Source organism: Danio rerio, chromosome 15, assembly GCF_049306965.1.
Source record: "Danio rerio strain Tuebingen ecotype United States chromosome 15, GRCz12tu, whole genome shotgun sequence".
NCBI lineage: Eukaryota > Metazoa > Chordata > Actinopteri > Cypriniformes > Danionidae > Danio > Danio rerio.
The window spans coordinates 13,640,659-13,655,300 of record NC_133190.1 but is presented as its reverse complement, the minus strand read 5'-3'; the positions used below and the strand labels follow the sequence as shown (position 1 = coordinate 13,655,300).

General features: G+C 39.2%; 1 long non-coding RNA gene across 2 annotated transcripts in view; it reads right to left on the bottom strand.

Annotated features, from left to right (window-relative positions):
- LOC141377787 (uncharacterized) overlaps window positions 1-4,996 on the bottom strand; it is a 34,183-nt gene extending 29,187 nt beyond the window's left edge. For both annotated transcript variants that reach the window (XR_012390662.1, XR_012390663.1), the window contains exon 1: window positions 4,822-4,996. This is a non-coding gene — a long non-coding RNA (uncharacterized lncRNA). The remainder of the gene's footprint in view (window positions 1-4,821) is intronic.
- Between the last annotated feature and the right edge of the window lie 9,646 nt (window positions 4,997-14,642).

Below are 14,642 nucleotides of genomic sequence, written 5' to 3'. Positions count from 1 at the left end.
AAGACAGCTCTGCTGGTCGCGTTGATATCGATTTAGAGGGTCAGAACCTGGAGGCATTTTTCGGTCAGTGAATCGTGCCTGTAATTCGGGCTGGCTTACTCTCACGTTCCTGAGACCCCGCCCGGGATATGTGCCCAAGGTTCCTACCACTCCGTTTTAATACCAGGTAGTGAGCCTGCAAGCGCTGCCCCCGAAGGAGGCAGCCCTTTCCTTACTTTGTCCAGTTCGCGCTTTGCGTATTTATCTGGACCAAACTCAGGACTTTAGATCATCTGAGCAGCTCTTCGTCTGTTATTGTGGTCGGCAGCAGGGAAGTACCGTATCGAAACAAAAGTTGGCCCACTGGATAGTGGATACCATCTCTCTCGCTTATCAGAGCCAAGGCGAGCCGTGTCCCCCGAGAGTGCATGCGCACTCCACTCGGAGCATGGCATCCTCATGGGCGCGTGCATGCGGCGCCTCTTTAACAGACATCTGTAGAGCTGCGGGCTGGGCGACACCTAATACATTTGCAAGGTTTTACAATCTGTGAGTGGAGCCGGTTCCCTCAAGGGTATTAGGTAACTTTTGGTGATTGAGGAAACAATTCGGTGAAGGTGTTGAAACATGCTTGCTGCGCCATTCTCCTTAACACGGAGATGTGTGCGCCTTTTAATCTGTCAGTAATATTCCCCGTCAGGTGAGCCCTGCAGATTCCTCCGAGGCCCCCAGCACTGACTCAGCGGAAGAATCACTTGCTGGCCCACTACATTGTAGGTCTGCCTGCTGGTCAGCCCGCATTTTGGGTATAGGTGCCCGCTATGCATGATCCCCACTAGGCGATCCCATATGCTTATTCAGCCACAGTGCAGTCCCCCCTCACGGGTGGACCCGTGTCTTCCCTCTCCGCTAACCATCTTATTATATGCGTACTCCCCATTTTCAGGGCTAGTACATATGTATTTTTGCCATCATATCTCCCCCGTTGGGTAGCAGATGGCCTCCGCAGCGTCCTCCCTATCGGGACTGCACGCTTCCCAAAGTACTGTCTTATTTTCATAGAATTATCTAGACGCTTGCGACTTCCCAAAAAATATATCTAAATCCATAAAACTTCTTTTGAAGTGGGATAAGTAAGGGCCAGGGATCACGTTGGAAGACCGCGCCTCTCTTTGATGCAGGAGCGCTCACGCCATGCCTGGCTATCCTCTCATCGGAGGCGAAGGTAAGATTGAGATATTATGGCGTTTTCCAGACATTTCCCCATTCGTGGATTAATAAATAAATCCACTGATAGCATTGAAGTTCCCTATCCGAAGGGGAACGCTCTGGTTACTAAAGTAACCCTCAATCCCCAAGGAGGGGAACGGAAATGATATATAACATCGCCATAATGAAAGTTCCAGGTGCGCAAGCTTACGCTGCCAACTCATTTGGCATTTCATTGGCCCCTTATATACTCTTTCAGACAATTGGCTTTCTGAACCGAAATCCCCATTCGTGGATTAAAAAATAAATCCACTGATAGCATTTCCGTTCCCCTCCTTGGGCAAAAAGGGTTACTTTAGTAACCAGAGCGTTTTTTTAACTTGTTTTTAGAATAGATAACAAATGGTAACCGGTGATAACATATAACACATTAGCATAATTTAGCATGTTATAACATGTTGATTTTATTAATTAACATGTATGGTCGCATGTTTCTAGCAGGGCTAAATATAGTTAGCGTGTAGCTAGCATGATTTAGTTTGTTGAAAACAGGTTTCTAATAGAAAATACTATTAACAAATTCTAAACACATACTGTTAGCGCACAGGTCTCAACCTTATTCCTGGAGGGCTGCAGCACTGCACAGTTTTGCTTCAGCCCCAATCAATACAGCGATACAACTAATCAAGGTGTTCAAGACTACAAGAGACTATTAAGCAGGTGTGAGTTGGAGGTGGTTGGAGATAAACTGTGCAGAGCTGAAGCCCTTCAGAATGAGCTTAAGACCATGTTAGCATGTCAGCAATACTTAAGTGTTTGCTAACCTAAATCAAAAAGATGCTGAGATGTTTCTAGCATGGTTAACATAAATAAATGAACATATTACCCAGATAGCATACAAATGTGTGCCACTTAGGCAGTTATGCGGTGCTGGTGGTATTCCTTTGTCCCAGACAAATGAATAAATTTGTTTGGGACAAATAACAAATTTGTCCCAAATGATGGAGGAAAATTGTGGGCCACATTGGCAAAATTGTGACATAGTCATTTAATCTAGTCATCTAATCATAGTCATTTAGTCTAAACCTAAAGTGGCTCACACAGGTAAGTGCAAATGTGGCCCACATTAAGACATATGTGTGCCACTTCTTGCAAATATTTGGCACCGTAAGCTCTGGCTATTGCGGCTGTGAGCCTAATGTGGCCCAGGGAATTTATGGCAAATGTGGCCCAGTTGTTTTAAAACATATGTGGGCCACTTTTGGCAATATTTGGCGCAGTAAGCTCTGGCTATTGTGGCTGTGAGCCTAATGTGGACTAGAGAAAATATGAAACGTGGCCCAGTTATTTTAAAACATATGTGGGCCACACTTTTGGCAAATATTCGTCACAGTTAGCTCTGGCTAATGTGGCTGTAAGCCTAAACCAGCCCAGAGAAGATGTAGCAAATGTGGCCCAGTTATCTTAAAACATGTATCTTAAAATGTGGACCACATAGACTAACGTCACCATCAAGAAAAATAGTGTTTGCTTTAGTTGGGCTCATAGCCCTGAACGTCTTAATATAAATGTTCTTTTGGGCTGCTGTAACTTTTAGGAACTTTGCTTGAAAAGTTTATTCATTACCGCAAACAAGCCAAGTAAAAAAATAAATCTATAAATAAAATTAAGTGAGGCACAACCTGTGATGAAATAATGTAATTCACTGTTTAATCCATTATTAGAAGTAACGTAATAACATGCTTGCACATGCCACATAATTATGAAGGTTTATAATCTAAAAAAAATTATATGGTTTAACTTCTGCTCACAGAGACATCAATAATCAGCGAACCACAAAAACGGTGACAATTAACAAGATTAGCAAAACTCAAAAACATCACAAAAAGGAGACTAAAAGTGACAAAATCAACAACGTCAACATAAACAGCAGAATCAAAAGCAAACTGTAGCATCAATAAGCTATATAATGTATTTATACTGTAATACATGCTGGGAATTTTGTACTTTGCTACACCCAGCAAGTGTAAGGTGTAGGCCAGATGTGGGCCAGAGTTAAAGCAAATTATGGCCCAGAATAGAGTCAGTTATGGTTCATTTGGTTGAATTCTGGCTAATATGTGGTATTGATTGGCTAATTTGTGACCCACATCTGACAAACAGGAGTGGACTGCCCTAGAGCCATCATTCCATTCAGTACGTGGTCCAGATATAAGTGTTTGGTGTGGGCCGGATCTGGGCTAGAATATAAGCAAACTGTGGCCCAGAATAGGGTCAGTTCTGGTTCATTTGGTTGAATTCTGGCAGATATGTAATATTGCTATGGTTTAATTGTGGCCCCGATCTGGCAAACAGAAGTGGACCGCCCTAGTGCCATCATTCCATTCAGTATGTGGTCCAGATATAAGTGTTTGGTGTGGGCCGGATCTGGGCTAGAATAAAAGCAAACTGTGGCCCAGAATAGGGTCAATTCTGGTTCAATTGGTTGAATTCTGGCAGATATGTAATATTGCTATGGTTTAATTGTGGCCCAGATCTGGCAAACAGAAGTGGACCGCCCAAGTGCCATCATTCCATGTGGTATGTGGGCCGGATGTAAGTGTGTGGTGTGGGTCGAATTTGAGCCACATTAATTTTGCTAGCTGGGTAACTAACATAAATATGTTTCTGATATTGTTGACAATTTTAGCATGTTTCCAATATAATACTATTTGGTTTCATGATTCAATAGCCCACTGTGCTAGCATGCTTCTAGCATATCATGCCTTGACATGTTTTAAAACTGAATTAATTATTTGCTAGCATGGTAGTATGTTGCAAGCATGTTTTATAATAAATTACCATGTTGTCATCATGTTTATAACATGGTTACCATATTGTTAGTTTAAATTTACACGACTCACAATGTTGTTGAAGATTAAAAAGTAGATCCAAATGGCTTTCTCAACCAAACACATTTTTGACCTAGAACATTTAGCTCTTCACTCAATGTCTTAAAAATGTTCTAGACTCCCAATTAGCAACCATTACCGCCCACTTTCACCCACACAACACAATTTTTTTACTGACTGGTATCTGCATTTTTAAGCAACATTTCATTAATATTACCCAAAATAAAGATTTCAAAAGTAGTTCGATTTATTTATTAAAGCACACACGAGAATCTACAAGTTAAGCCATTTAATAAGTTTCAATGTCAAGATGGTCAAGTCCTTAAATGGTCAAGTCCTGACATGATACAAACAAAAATACACCCAGGAGTCTGCAACCAACACCTAGCAATTAAATGATTTTTTTAAATTAAGTCAGCTTTTTTTTTGGTTGGAATACATTCCACAGTTTGTCTGAAAAGGGCTCACTAAACTATTTATCACACCTTCAAGTAAGGTCATTTGAACAGATCAAAACTAGTCCACTTTAAAAATCATATAGCCATGGGGCTAGTTAATAAAACATTTTGCTGCAAGTCACCTTGAACCATTTTACACTGTATAAAGGCAAAATAAATTGTAATATATGGTCAGTGATTTCATCTTTCATCCATATTAAATAATAGCAGAACATTCATTGCAGAGAACTAAAATCTGCTTCAAATTCCATGTTGACAATTTGAAAACAAAGCATAGCAATTACCTTTTCAGCTGACTGCAGACCAGCTGCATGACATAAAACATCAATGACACACACACACACACACACACACACACATCTGCTTCTGTCATGTGCACTTCATTCGACCATCAATCAAAGTATCTGTCTATACCTCGATAACTTTAACATAAGCTTGCACAACCTATTGTCACGTGTCAAGATGAAAATAACCTGGCAGCTATAAAATAACATGACCGTCTTTCATCATAAGTGTGACTGAGTCTGGTGTGTTTATGTGTGCTTTGACTTCTGAGGTAGGTTATGTCAGTAGTTCTTCAATGAGACCTTTTAGGAGCCTATTTACATTTGAAAAAAAGCTAAATGGATGCATCATTTGACATTAGGGAAGCTACTCTGAAATTGTTACTTGATAAGCTACAAAATACTCTGCAGTTAAAATGGCTAAGCTAATGTCAAACTACCTTCTAAAAAGCAGTTAGCTACACTACGTTACTACCTAAAAGTGGTTAGTTGAAACATTCCCAGCAGGCAGAGCATATTAATGTGACGCCAGATTGACGTCGTATCAGAACTCAACATCTTGCCGACATCAATGTCCATCGTCCAACCTAAAATCAACTAAATATCAACGTCTAATGATATTACAGCTTGACGTTGTGTGAAAGTTACCAATATTAGGTCTATCAGATGTTGAAACTTGGTTGCCATACCTGACGAATAAATGTCAGTATTTGACATCAATATTATGTTGGTTTAAGACAGGGATGTCCAAACTCGGTCCTGGAGGGCCGTCTTGGAGAGTTTAGCTTCAAACCTAATCAAACACACCTAAACCAGCTAATCAAGCTATAACTAGATACTAGAAACGTCCTGGCAGGTGTGTTAAAGTAAGTTGGAGATAAACTCTCCAGGACACCGAGTTTAAGATGTTGGATTTGGGGCTCTTTCCAACACAACCTAAAATCAACCAAATATTAACGTCTAATGATGTTAAAGCTTGATATTGTGTGGATGTTACTATTATGATGTCTATCAGATGTTATGTTTTGGTTGCCATACCTGACAAATAAATGTGAGTATTTGACATCAATATGACGTTAGTTTAAGATGACTCAACGTTGGATTTTGGTTGCTTTCCAACACAACCTAAAATCAACCAAATATCAATGTCTAATAATGTTACAGCTTGACATTGTGTGGATGTTACCACTATGATCTCTATCAGACGTTGGATTTTGGTTGCTATACCTGACAAATAAATTTCAGTATTTAACATCAATTTGACGTTGGTTTAAGATGTTCCATTTTGGTGTCATTCTAACACAACCTAAAATCCATCTAATGATGTTACAGCTTGACGTTGTGTGGACGTTTCCACTATTATGTCTATTAGATGTTGGGTTTTGGTTGCCATACCTGACGAATAAATGTAAGTATTTGACATCATTATGGTGTTGGTTTAAGATTTTGACTCAACGTCAGATTTTGGTTGCTTTCCAACACAAGCTAAAATCAACTAACTATCAACGTCTAATGATGTTACAGCTTGACGTTGTATGGATGTTACCACTATGATGTCTATCAGACGTTGGATTTTGGTTGCCATACCTGATGAATAAATGTCAGTATTTCACATCAAGATAACGTTGGTTTGAGATGTTGACTCGACGTTGGATTTTGGTCACTTTCCCACACAACCTAAAATCAACCAAATATCAGTGTCTAATGATATTACAGCTTGGCGTTGTGTGAAAGTTACCAATATGACGTCTATCAGAAGTTGGAATTTGGTTGCCATGCTTGCCAAATAAATATCAGTGTTTGACATCAATATGATGTTGGTTTAAGACAGGGCTATTCAATTGGTAGCCTGTGAGCCAAACTTTGCCCGCAAGACAATTTGTTCCAGCCCTCTAAATAGTGTGGCCAAAACATAAAAACTAATTTAGTTAAGTCAAAAAACAACTGCTATAGTTATGAAGTGACGTGTATCTGTTCAATACAACACGGGCTGCAGTTGAAGGCTTCTCAATGCTGCGTTTCTGTTGCACGGATGGAAACTGCTGCAACTAAACAAAGTTATGGCACCTTTGTGCTAGTTTAAAGTTCCAAGCACGCACACTGGATTAATTTTAGCAGTGGGCCATTCACATATCGCGTCTTTTCTGCACAAAGTTCATTATTTCCAATGGAAGAATACATGCCAATATGCGTGCGCAATCGGAGCGATGCATTAGTGCTCTTCAGACGCACCGAGTAGAATATATCTCATGCTGTATCGGTGAGAGTTATGCGTGGCTTCAGTGCAATGTAAACAAAAGATTTGTTAGACGAATTATAAGAAATTATTAAAATGACTGTGTATGTATGAATGCAGATGATAACAACCATTCATTAAAACACCTAATATCAAGCTTACATTTTCATTAGACGTGATAACCGTGAAACCATGATTATTCTTCAGACTATATATCCATACAACCAGAATCTATAAGTGTTGAATTCTTATAAATGTTATGCAATTCAAAACATAACATATGAATGTGTATGAATGTAAAAAAAACCTATTGCACAATGTATTTATGTAGTTTCAAAATACAACTTATCAACATTTTAATGTAGAAAATACAACATGGGTGTCCTAAGGAGCAAAAATACAGCATATGGACTCTTATATTGCTGTTGTGTCATCACTCGGATTGCAGGTCATACCTCTCCGGACCCTCATTTGGGATGCTTTTCATGAACTGACCCCTTGACAAACTAATTGAATAGCCGTGGTTTAAGATGTTGGATTTTAGTCTCTTTTCAACACAAACTAAAAGCAACCAAATATAAATGTCTAATGATGTTACAGCTTGATTTTCTGTGGACGCTACCACTTTGACATCTATCAGACATTAGATTTTGGTTGCCATACTTGACGAATAAAAGTTAGTATTTGACATCAATTTGACATTGGTTTAAGATGTTTGATTGTGGTCACTTTCCAACACAAGCTAAAACCAACAAAATATTAACGTCTAATGATGTTTCAGCTTGACATTGTGTGGATGTTACCACTATGATGTTTATCAGATGTTGGATTTTGGTTTCCATGCCTTATGAATAAATGTCAATATTTTACATCAATATGATGTTGGTTTAAGATGCTAACTCGATGTTCGATTTTGGCCGCTTTCCAACACAACCTAAAACCAACCAAGTATCAACATCATTTGACATCATTGTTGGGTGTCAAATTAACGTTGTTCTTTGACGCTGACTAGGCATTGAATTTTGATCACCCAATGTCACAACCTAAATCTAATCTAATTTTAATGTCTAATGATGTTCTGTGCCTGCTGTTTTTTTCCCACAATAACATATATCACAAGTAAGCTATTAAGTTACGGAGGAAAGCTAATTATTTGGTACGTTGAACATCAGGAGTAAAAACAGAACATCAAGAGTCAAGTACAACAAATCTATCATTGAAATAATAAAACATAAAAACAGTAACATTTTCTAAATGTGGCTCAATTTTGATTAGAATGTATATGAAATCTCTCAGACAACATTCCTACTATATGGTAATTGTCTTCTGTTAGGAAGGAAATTCAACTTTGTTTGGGTATTATAAATTTCAAAATAGCAGTAATAAATAAATAAGTGTAAACCATGGGATAGATTTTTGTAATTCAGACCATTGCGAGTTGCAAAATGGAATGAGGTGGTTGTAAGACAATTATTTGCTGTAAAAAAGTAGTTAGCTACAAAAAAGGCTACATTGTTTGCTAAGCTACTTGCAGCTAGCTACCCTAAGTCCCAAATGAATCAAAAATAAATAATAAAGCTGTGGTCACACTGCACTTTTCTCCAAATAGACTTCAATTCATACGCACAGACCAGAAATGAAAGCTTGTGCGACAAGTTTCTCAGTTCGCAGCACATGGCTGGCCAGAAGTGCAATATGCACATCAATATAGCGGTATTTTTTATGACACTGTATAACAATAATTTATATTTTTTCATTAAAGTGACGGTTGAGTTTAGGGTTAGGGTAGAGGTAGATGTTAAAAATACAATTTTTTGGGTTCTTTAATAGATAACATAAATAATACTTGGTAGAACTACTATTTTTGCATTACTTTGATGTAGAGCTGGGCGATAATTCGATATCGGTAATTATCACGATTTAAATTTTTTTGATAAAACGATAATGACAGTTCGATAATTGCTCGATAATATTTACGCACTATGCGTAACGTTTCGCAAGCATTTTGCAGCCTGCCCTTCCAGATGCCGCACGCCTTACAAGTTTACAGCCATACAGTGTTTATTGCACTGAAAGGAGTAAGAAAGAAATAAGGTAAAAAGGTCAGAGTCACCGACATTGTTGACAAGAAACATCACTAGACCTCAGTCATGAGCTACTTAGTTTTTTGCTATCCCACACAAAACAGAGTAACGTGCACTGCAAACTGCGCAGACGTCTCGTGTCATCAAAAGCAGGCAACACCACAAACCTGTTTCACCGTTTAAAACAAGACCACTCTTATGAAGATGCTAAGAAAGTACAGACCTAAACAAGTGTTTGTAAACCAGCGCAGATACCCAGCAGAGTCTCATGTCATCATTTTCGAAAGCCGTGCCTTACGAGAAAAAAACCACGAAAAGACAGACGCAAGACATAACAGAGGACACAATCCCAAACACATCTCAATGAACACTTAATGCTTGCTGTAAACTGCAGGCTGCATCATTTAAGGCACTGGTCACCAAACTTGTTCCTGGAGGGCCGGTGTCCTGCAGATTTTAGCTCCAGCCCTAATCAAACACACCTGAACAAGCTAATCATGCTCTTACTTGGTATACTTGAAACACCCAGGCAGGTGTGTTGAAGCAAGTTGGAGCTAAACCCTGCTGGGACACCGGTCCTCCCCTGACGAGATTGGTGACCCCTGATTTAAGGGTATTTGTTAAGACAATAAAGGATCTTTTGATGTCAAGCTTATGTTTCTTTTTTAATATTAAAATATTTGCTTTGAAATGTGTATACCACTTTTGTATCTCATCGACGGTAAAATAACCAGCCTTTATATAGCCTATTTAAAGGATATAATCACAGAGGAGAAATCAGTTGCTCAAGACATAATCTTTAAAATAAATACATATTAAAAATGCAGCAAATATATTACAGACGTTTACAATAAGAGTGGATCATTAATTAAATCCTTTTTTTCCACGGAGCGAAGCATCATCCACCCGCAGTTGTTTAATGCGGGCATGTACTAAATAAATATATACATATTTCCTTGAAAATGTATCTTTTTGTAACAAATTCTTTTTGTATAATGTGTAACTTAATTTCGATGAATATTTTGTTGGTCAGATATCTACGGCATAAACAAGAGAAACGAATATCTTAGGTGAAGCGCTTTAACACAAGCCCGCTATATGCTTTAGCGCCAAAACAACCCATCAAACTATTTTCACGGTTTTATTTTAATTCATTAACTAAGCGCGGTCTGAGCAGCATGAACTGGACAGTCTTTTCGCAGCACTGATAGATTTCTTGGGTTACCTCGGAAGCCTCTGAGGGCGCTGTAGTTCAGTGGACTCTGAGTGAAACTACAGCGCCCATAAAGACTACATTTCCATACATTCTTTCGTGCACACACCCGGTCTGTCATTTACATTGATTACAACCACAGCTGTCTCCATTCTCCGTGATTACCAGGACTATATATTCAGTCATTCAACCACAGTTTGTCATCGCGTCGTTTGTCTTTCTTGTAACCAGTAAGTCTGTATTTCCTAGTTGTTGTTCCTGATCCTGCCTCGTATCTTGCTTTAGTCTAGTTCATGTTTATCTGTCTTAGTTTCTTGTTTTGTTGTTTATTTGTTACTTTGCACTTTGATATTTTTGGATTTTTGTTCACTGTTTTTGCACTTTAATATATTAAAATCTGCACTTGAATCCGCTTTCTTTTGTTCCCGTTTTGTTGCTGTTTTGATCACGCCTAACGTGACAGTTTTCGTTGTGATGCGCGATTTGTAAATTGAGAGTCTGCATACGCCTATTCGTGCTAGTCTGTCAGACAAATTTGGTTAAAACACGTGTGGATATATCAGAGATATGCGCATAACAAAAGGTTTATGCGTCCCGCAATATAGGATGTTAAGAGGGTGACAGCATAAGTAAGGTAAACTGCACACACTTGATTATGTAATGAGTGGATGCGTCTCACAGCGCAAAACATAACTAAACCTTTACATGTCCATGCTTAATTAGTCATCGATAAGGTTTAAAAATTAAAGCGTTATCGACAATCAATAGATAAAGCAATCATAAGCATCACTAAATAAAATACATTAAAGTATATTTCACTCTAAATTCACCAAACACTATTAAAAGGAGTTTATCCAAAACTAATCATGAAAAACACATGTACAGCATTTATTAATCATAATTAAACATTTACTAATGCATTTTTAACATCCAAGTCCATGCTTTTTAACATTAGTTAATGCACCATGAGTTAAATTGAACTAACTATGAACTACTGTATTTTCATTAACTAACATTAACTAGCATGAAGTAATACAGTAGTAAATGTATTGTTCATTGTTTGTTCATGTTAGTAAATGCATTAATTAACATTAACTAATAAAAATTATTGTAAAGTGTGACCGAAAATTCTATGACCGTTCCAAACCGGGTTTTTTTTTTCTGATGTTGAACAATAATATCCAATAACTTGTAGGTAATGTATTTGGTTGTTGAAAACTTGAACAAGTAAATTCTGAATTAAGATTGTTCTTTTTTTTTTTTGTTATTTTATTATTTATATTGTCAGACAGCTAAATCATTTTACTGAATGTGTTAAATCAGCTGCACAAATCCATTGGCATGCTGAAAATCTTATATAATTGATCGATATAAAGATTTTACATTCATCGTGATAAATATCGATATCGACTGATATGAAAAAAATTATCGTGATGGTTGGGTTTAGGGTTGGGGTGGGGGTAGATGTTAATAAAATACAATTAATGGTAAATGTAATAAATTGTAAAAATCATTTTCGTTAACTTCCAACCTCAGCCATATCTAATCTATCAACAACCATTTGCTGCGTTGCAAAGTTCTAGCTTGGTGAACTCTGAACTGCGAAATCGTGACTGCGTGAGACCAAAGATCAAAACATGACTTTTCTGAGCAGAACTTTAAAATATGGACCAATCGCTCACTTTTTTATCTGTATTCATTTAATCCTGCCTCTTTTCGCAGCACCATACGATAGAATTTTGCAAGCTTAAAATCTAGTGTGACTGCGACATAACTTACAGTAAATACTACTGAGTTTTTGAACCATACTTTATTATACTTTAATTAATCTTGTTAATTCTATAGTCATTCATTCTTTTTTTTTTATCATTCATTCCTTTAATTATCAAGTGTCGCCACCATGGAATGAACCGCCAACTTATCCAGCACGTTTTATGCAGCGGATGACCTTCCAGCTGCAACCTATCACTGGGAAATACCCAAATACTCATTCACACACATACATTAAGGTCAATTTAGCATTCCCAATTCTCCTATATAGTGCATGTCTTTGGACTTGTGGGGGAAGCCAAAGCACCCAGATAAAACCCACACAAACATGGGGAGAACATGCAAACTCCAGGAAGAAATACCAACTGACCCAGCTTAGGCTCGAACTAGCAACCTTCTTGCTGTGAGTCGACAGCGCTACCCACTGCGCCACCATAATTCTGTAGTTGCTATGGTAATACAACAACTATGGTAATAGGGCTGAGATTTTGATGTGTTTTATTTCAGCTTATTTCATCTACGCCTGTGACTGAAGTCAGTTGTAATTTTGTGTTTTTCTTCTCTGTTTCTGCTTATTAACAAGGTGTTCATCATCAGTGCTCAATCAACATTTACTTAACCCCATCATTGTCTCTTTAACTCTGCAGTCCAGTAAATTTTATTTCTACTTAGGATTTTGCTGTGAATACACCAGTTTACTATTGATTGCCACACCGTTGAGCGATTTTTACAAAAATATGATACCCTAAATATTGATGTAAATGTTTTTCACTGATATTTTGACATTTTTGCAGATTTTTTTTTTGCTGACATTTTACAGTAGACATTTTACTTTAATATTTTTTACATTCATATTTTTAATATTGTTTATTATAGTTTTTGCAAAATGCATAAGATGCATGCAAAATGTAAAATAAAGCATGAAACCAGAGATACATTAAAATTTTAAATCCAATTAATATAGTTTCTTTGATGTGGACACCAAAACAGGATATATAGTGTCTATTTTATGTGAGTGAATTTTAAATGGATTACAAACTAATAGGAAGCACTTCTCTATAAAGTTAACCTTCACTCCACAGCTGCCCTATCCTGACCTCTTCATGCATCTCAAAGGACCGAGCTGTCCCGGGAGAAGCTTGCTAATATACAGAATTGGACTCAAGGCCATCTGGGCGTTCAAAGCATTTGCAGACCTGGACAGATTTATCCAGCCCAGCACCTCCTTGTGCTGCAAAAGGGATGAATTCTCCCTATGAGCTATCAATCAAGGCTGAACCTGGACGGGGGCGTCCCGCGAGTCACTTTTAACACACAAGGCAGGGATAATTTGTCCCAATCGGAACATAGCCAAGGCAGAACCTGGACGCAGCAGGCATACAGCTTTGAACCAAGAAGACAGGGCTCATTTGTCCCTACTGAATCTACTTTTACCACACAGATAATAAATAAAAGGAATAATGAAGACACTGAACACCATTTGACCGTTAAGTTGTACAATATTTATTCAGGATGATTCAGAGTCTTCTGTTGGTTCGAGTGGGCGAGCACCCTGGCTTTTCCCCCTGGCAGGGCGCCATGGCAGCGTCCTCCTGCTGGTTCCCTCCTGGAAAAGAGACACATAAAGGGCAGTTAGCCAATGCCACACGTTCTGCTGTCCACGCCAAAGAGAATCTGATTTTACCAGGGGAGAGACGAGAGTCTCTGTCCTCTTGTGCCCTTTCCGCGGGGGGCTTTCAGTGCCCGCTGCCTCCCCATCCTCCTCCTCCTCCTCCTCCACCAGGGCCCTTTCAAACAGTCTGCGGCGCTCGCGTGCTTGGAGAGGTCCGAGGTGAAGTGTGTAGAACTTATCTGAGGTTGAAGTGTCATGGCACATGAATTGCGCCACCTTGCGGCGATCCTCTGAAGAGTGTGCATTCTTTGCCTGCGTCGGAGAGAGACAGAAGCTTGATTAGGATCGAAGCCGCCACTGGTAGTTACAGGGGCGTCACAATGCCTACTCACATGAGTCGCGATTGCAGTCCGTAGGTCAGTAAAGGTGGGTTTGCCTGGAAGGCCCATACTGACCCAAGCAGACTGAAAGTACTTGTTCAGGGTCCGACAAGGACTGGCTCTGGAAGTGAAAAAGAAATAGGTAGCCTGGCTCCCTCCGGGGAGACCAGCCCGCAGCGCCAAAAACCTGTGGAACCAGCTGTATTCCTCCCTGTTTAGGGACAACTGCGCCGCCCCGAAGGCTCTGTTTGACTTGTGCGTGGTAATCTGCCATCAGAGAACAAGCAGTGAGTGAGAGAGCATGCTACTGGTGACCCCCACCTTACTTGCGCCATACTCACGTTAATTCACCAAGCCACGTCTGTCTGCCCCCCTCCCCCCCGAATGAGTCCCATTCGCGGGGGAGAGGGGCAGACAGACGTGGGTGAACCAAGGGCTGTTGGTGCCCCGGAAGAACGAACAGGGGGAATGGTTGGAACGGCGGAAGGCTGGCTTACCTAGCAGGGCGGGAATTTTCCTCCCAGCG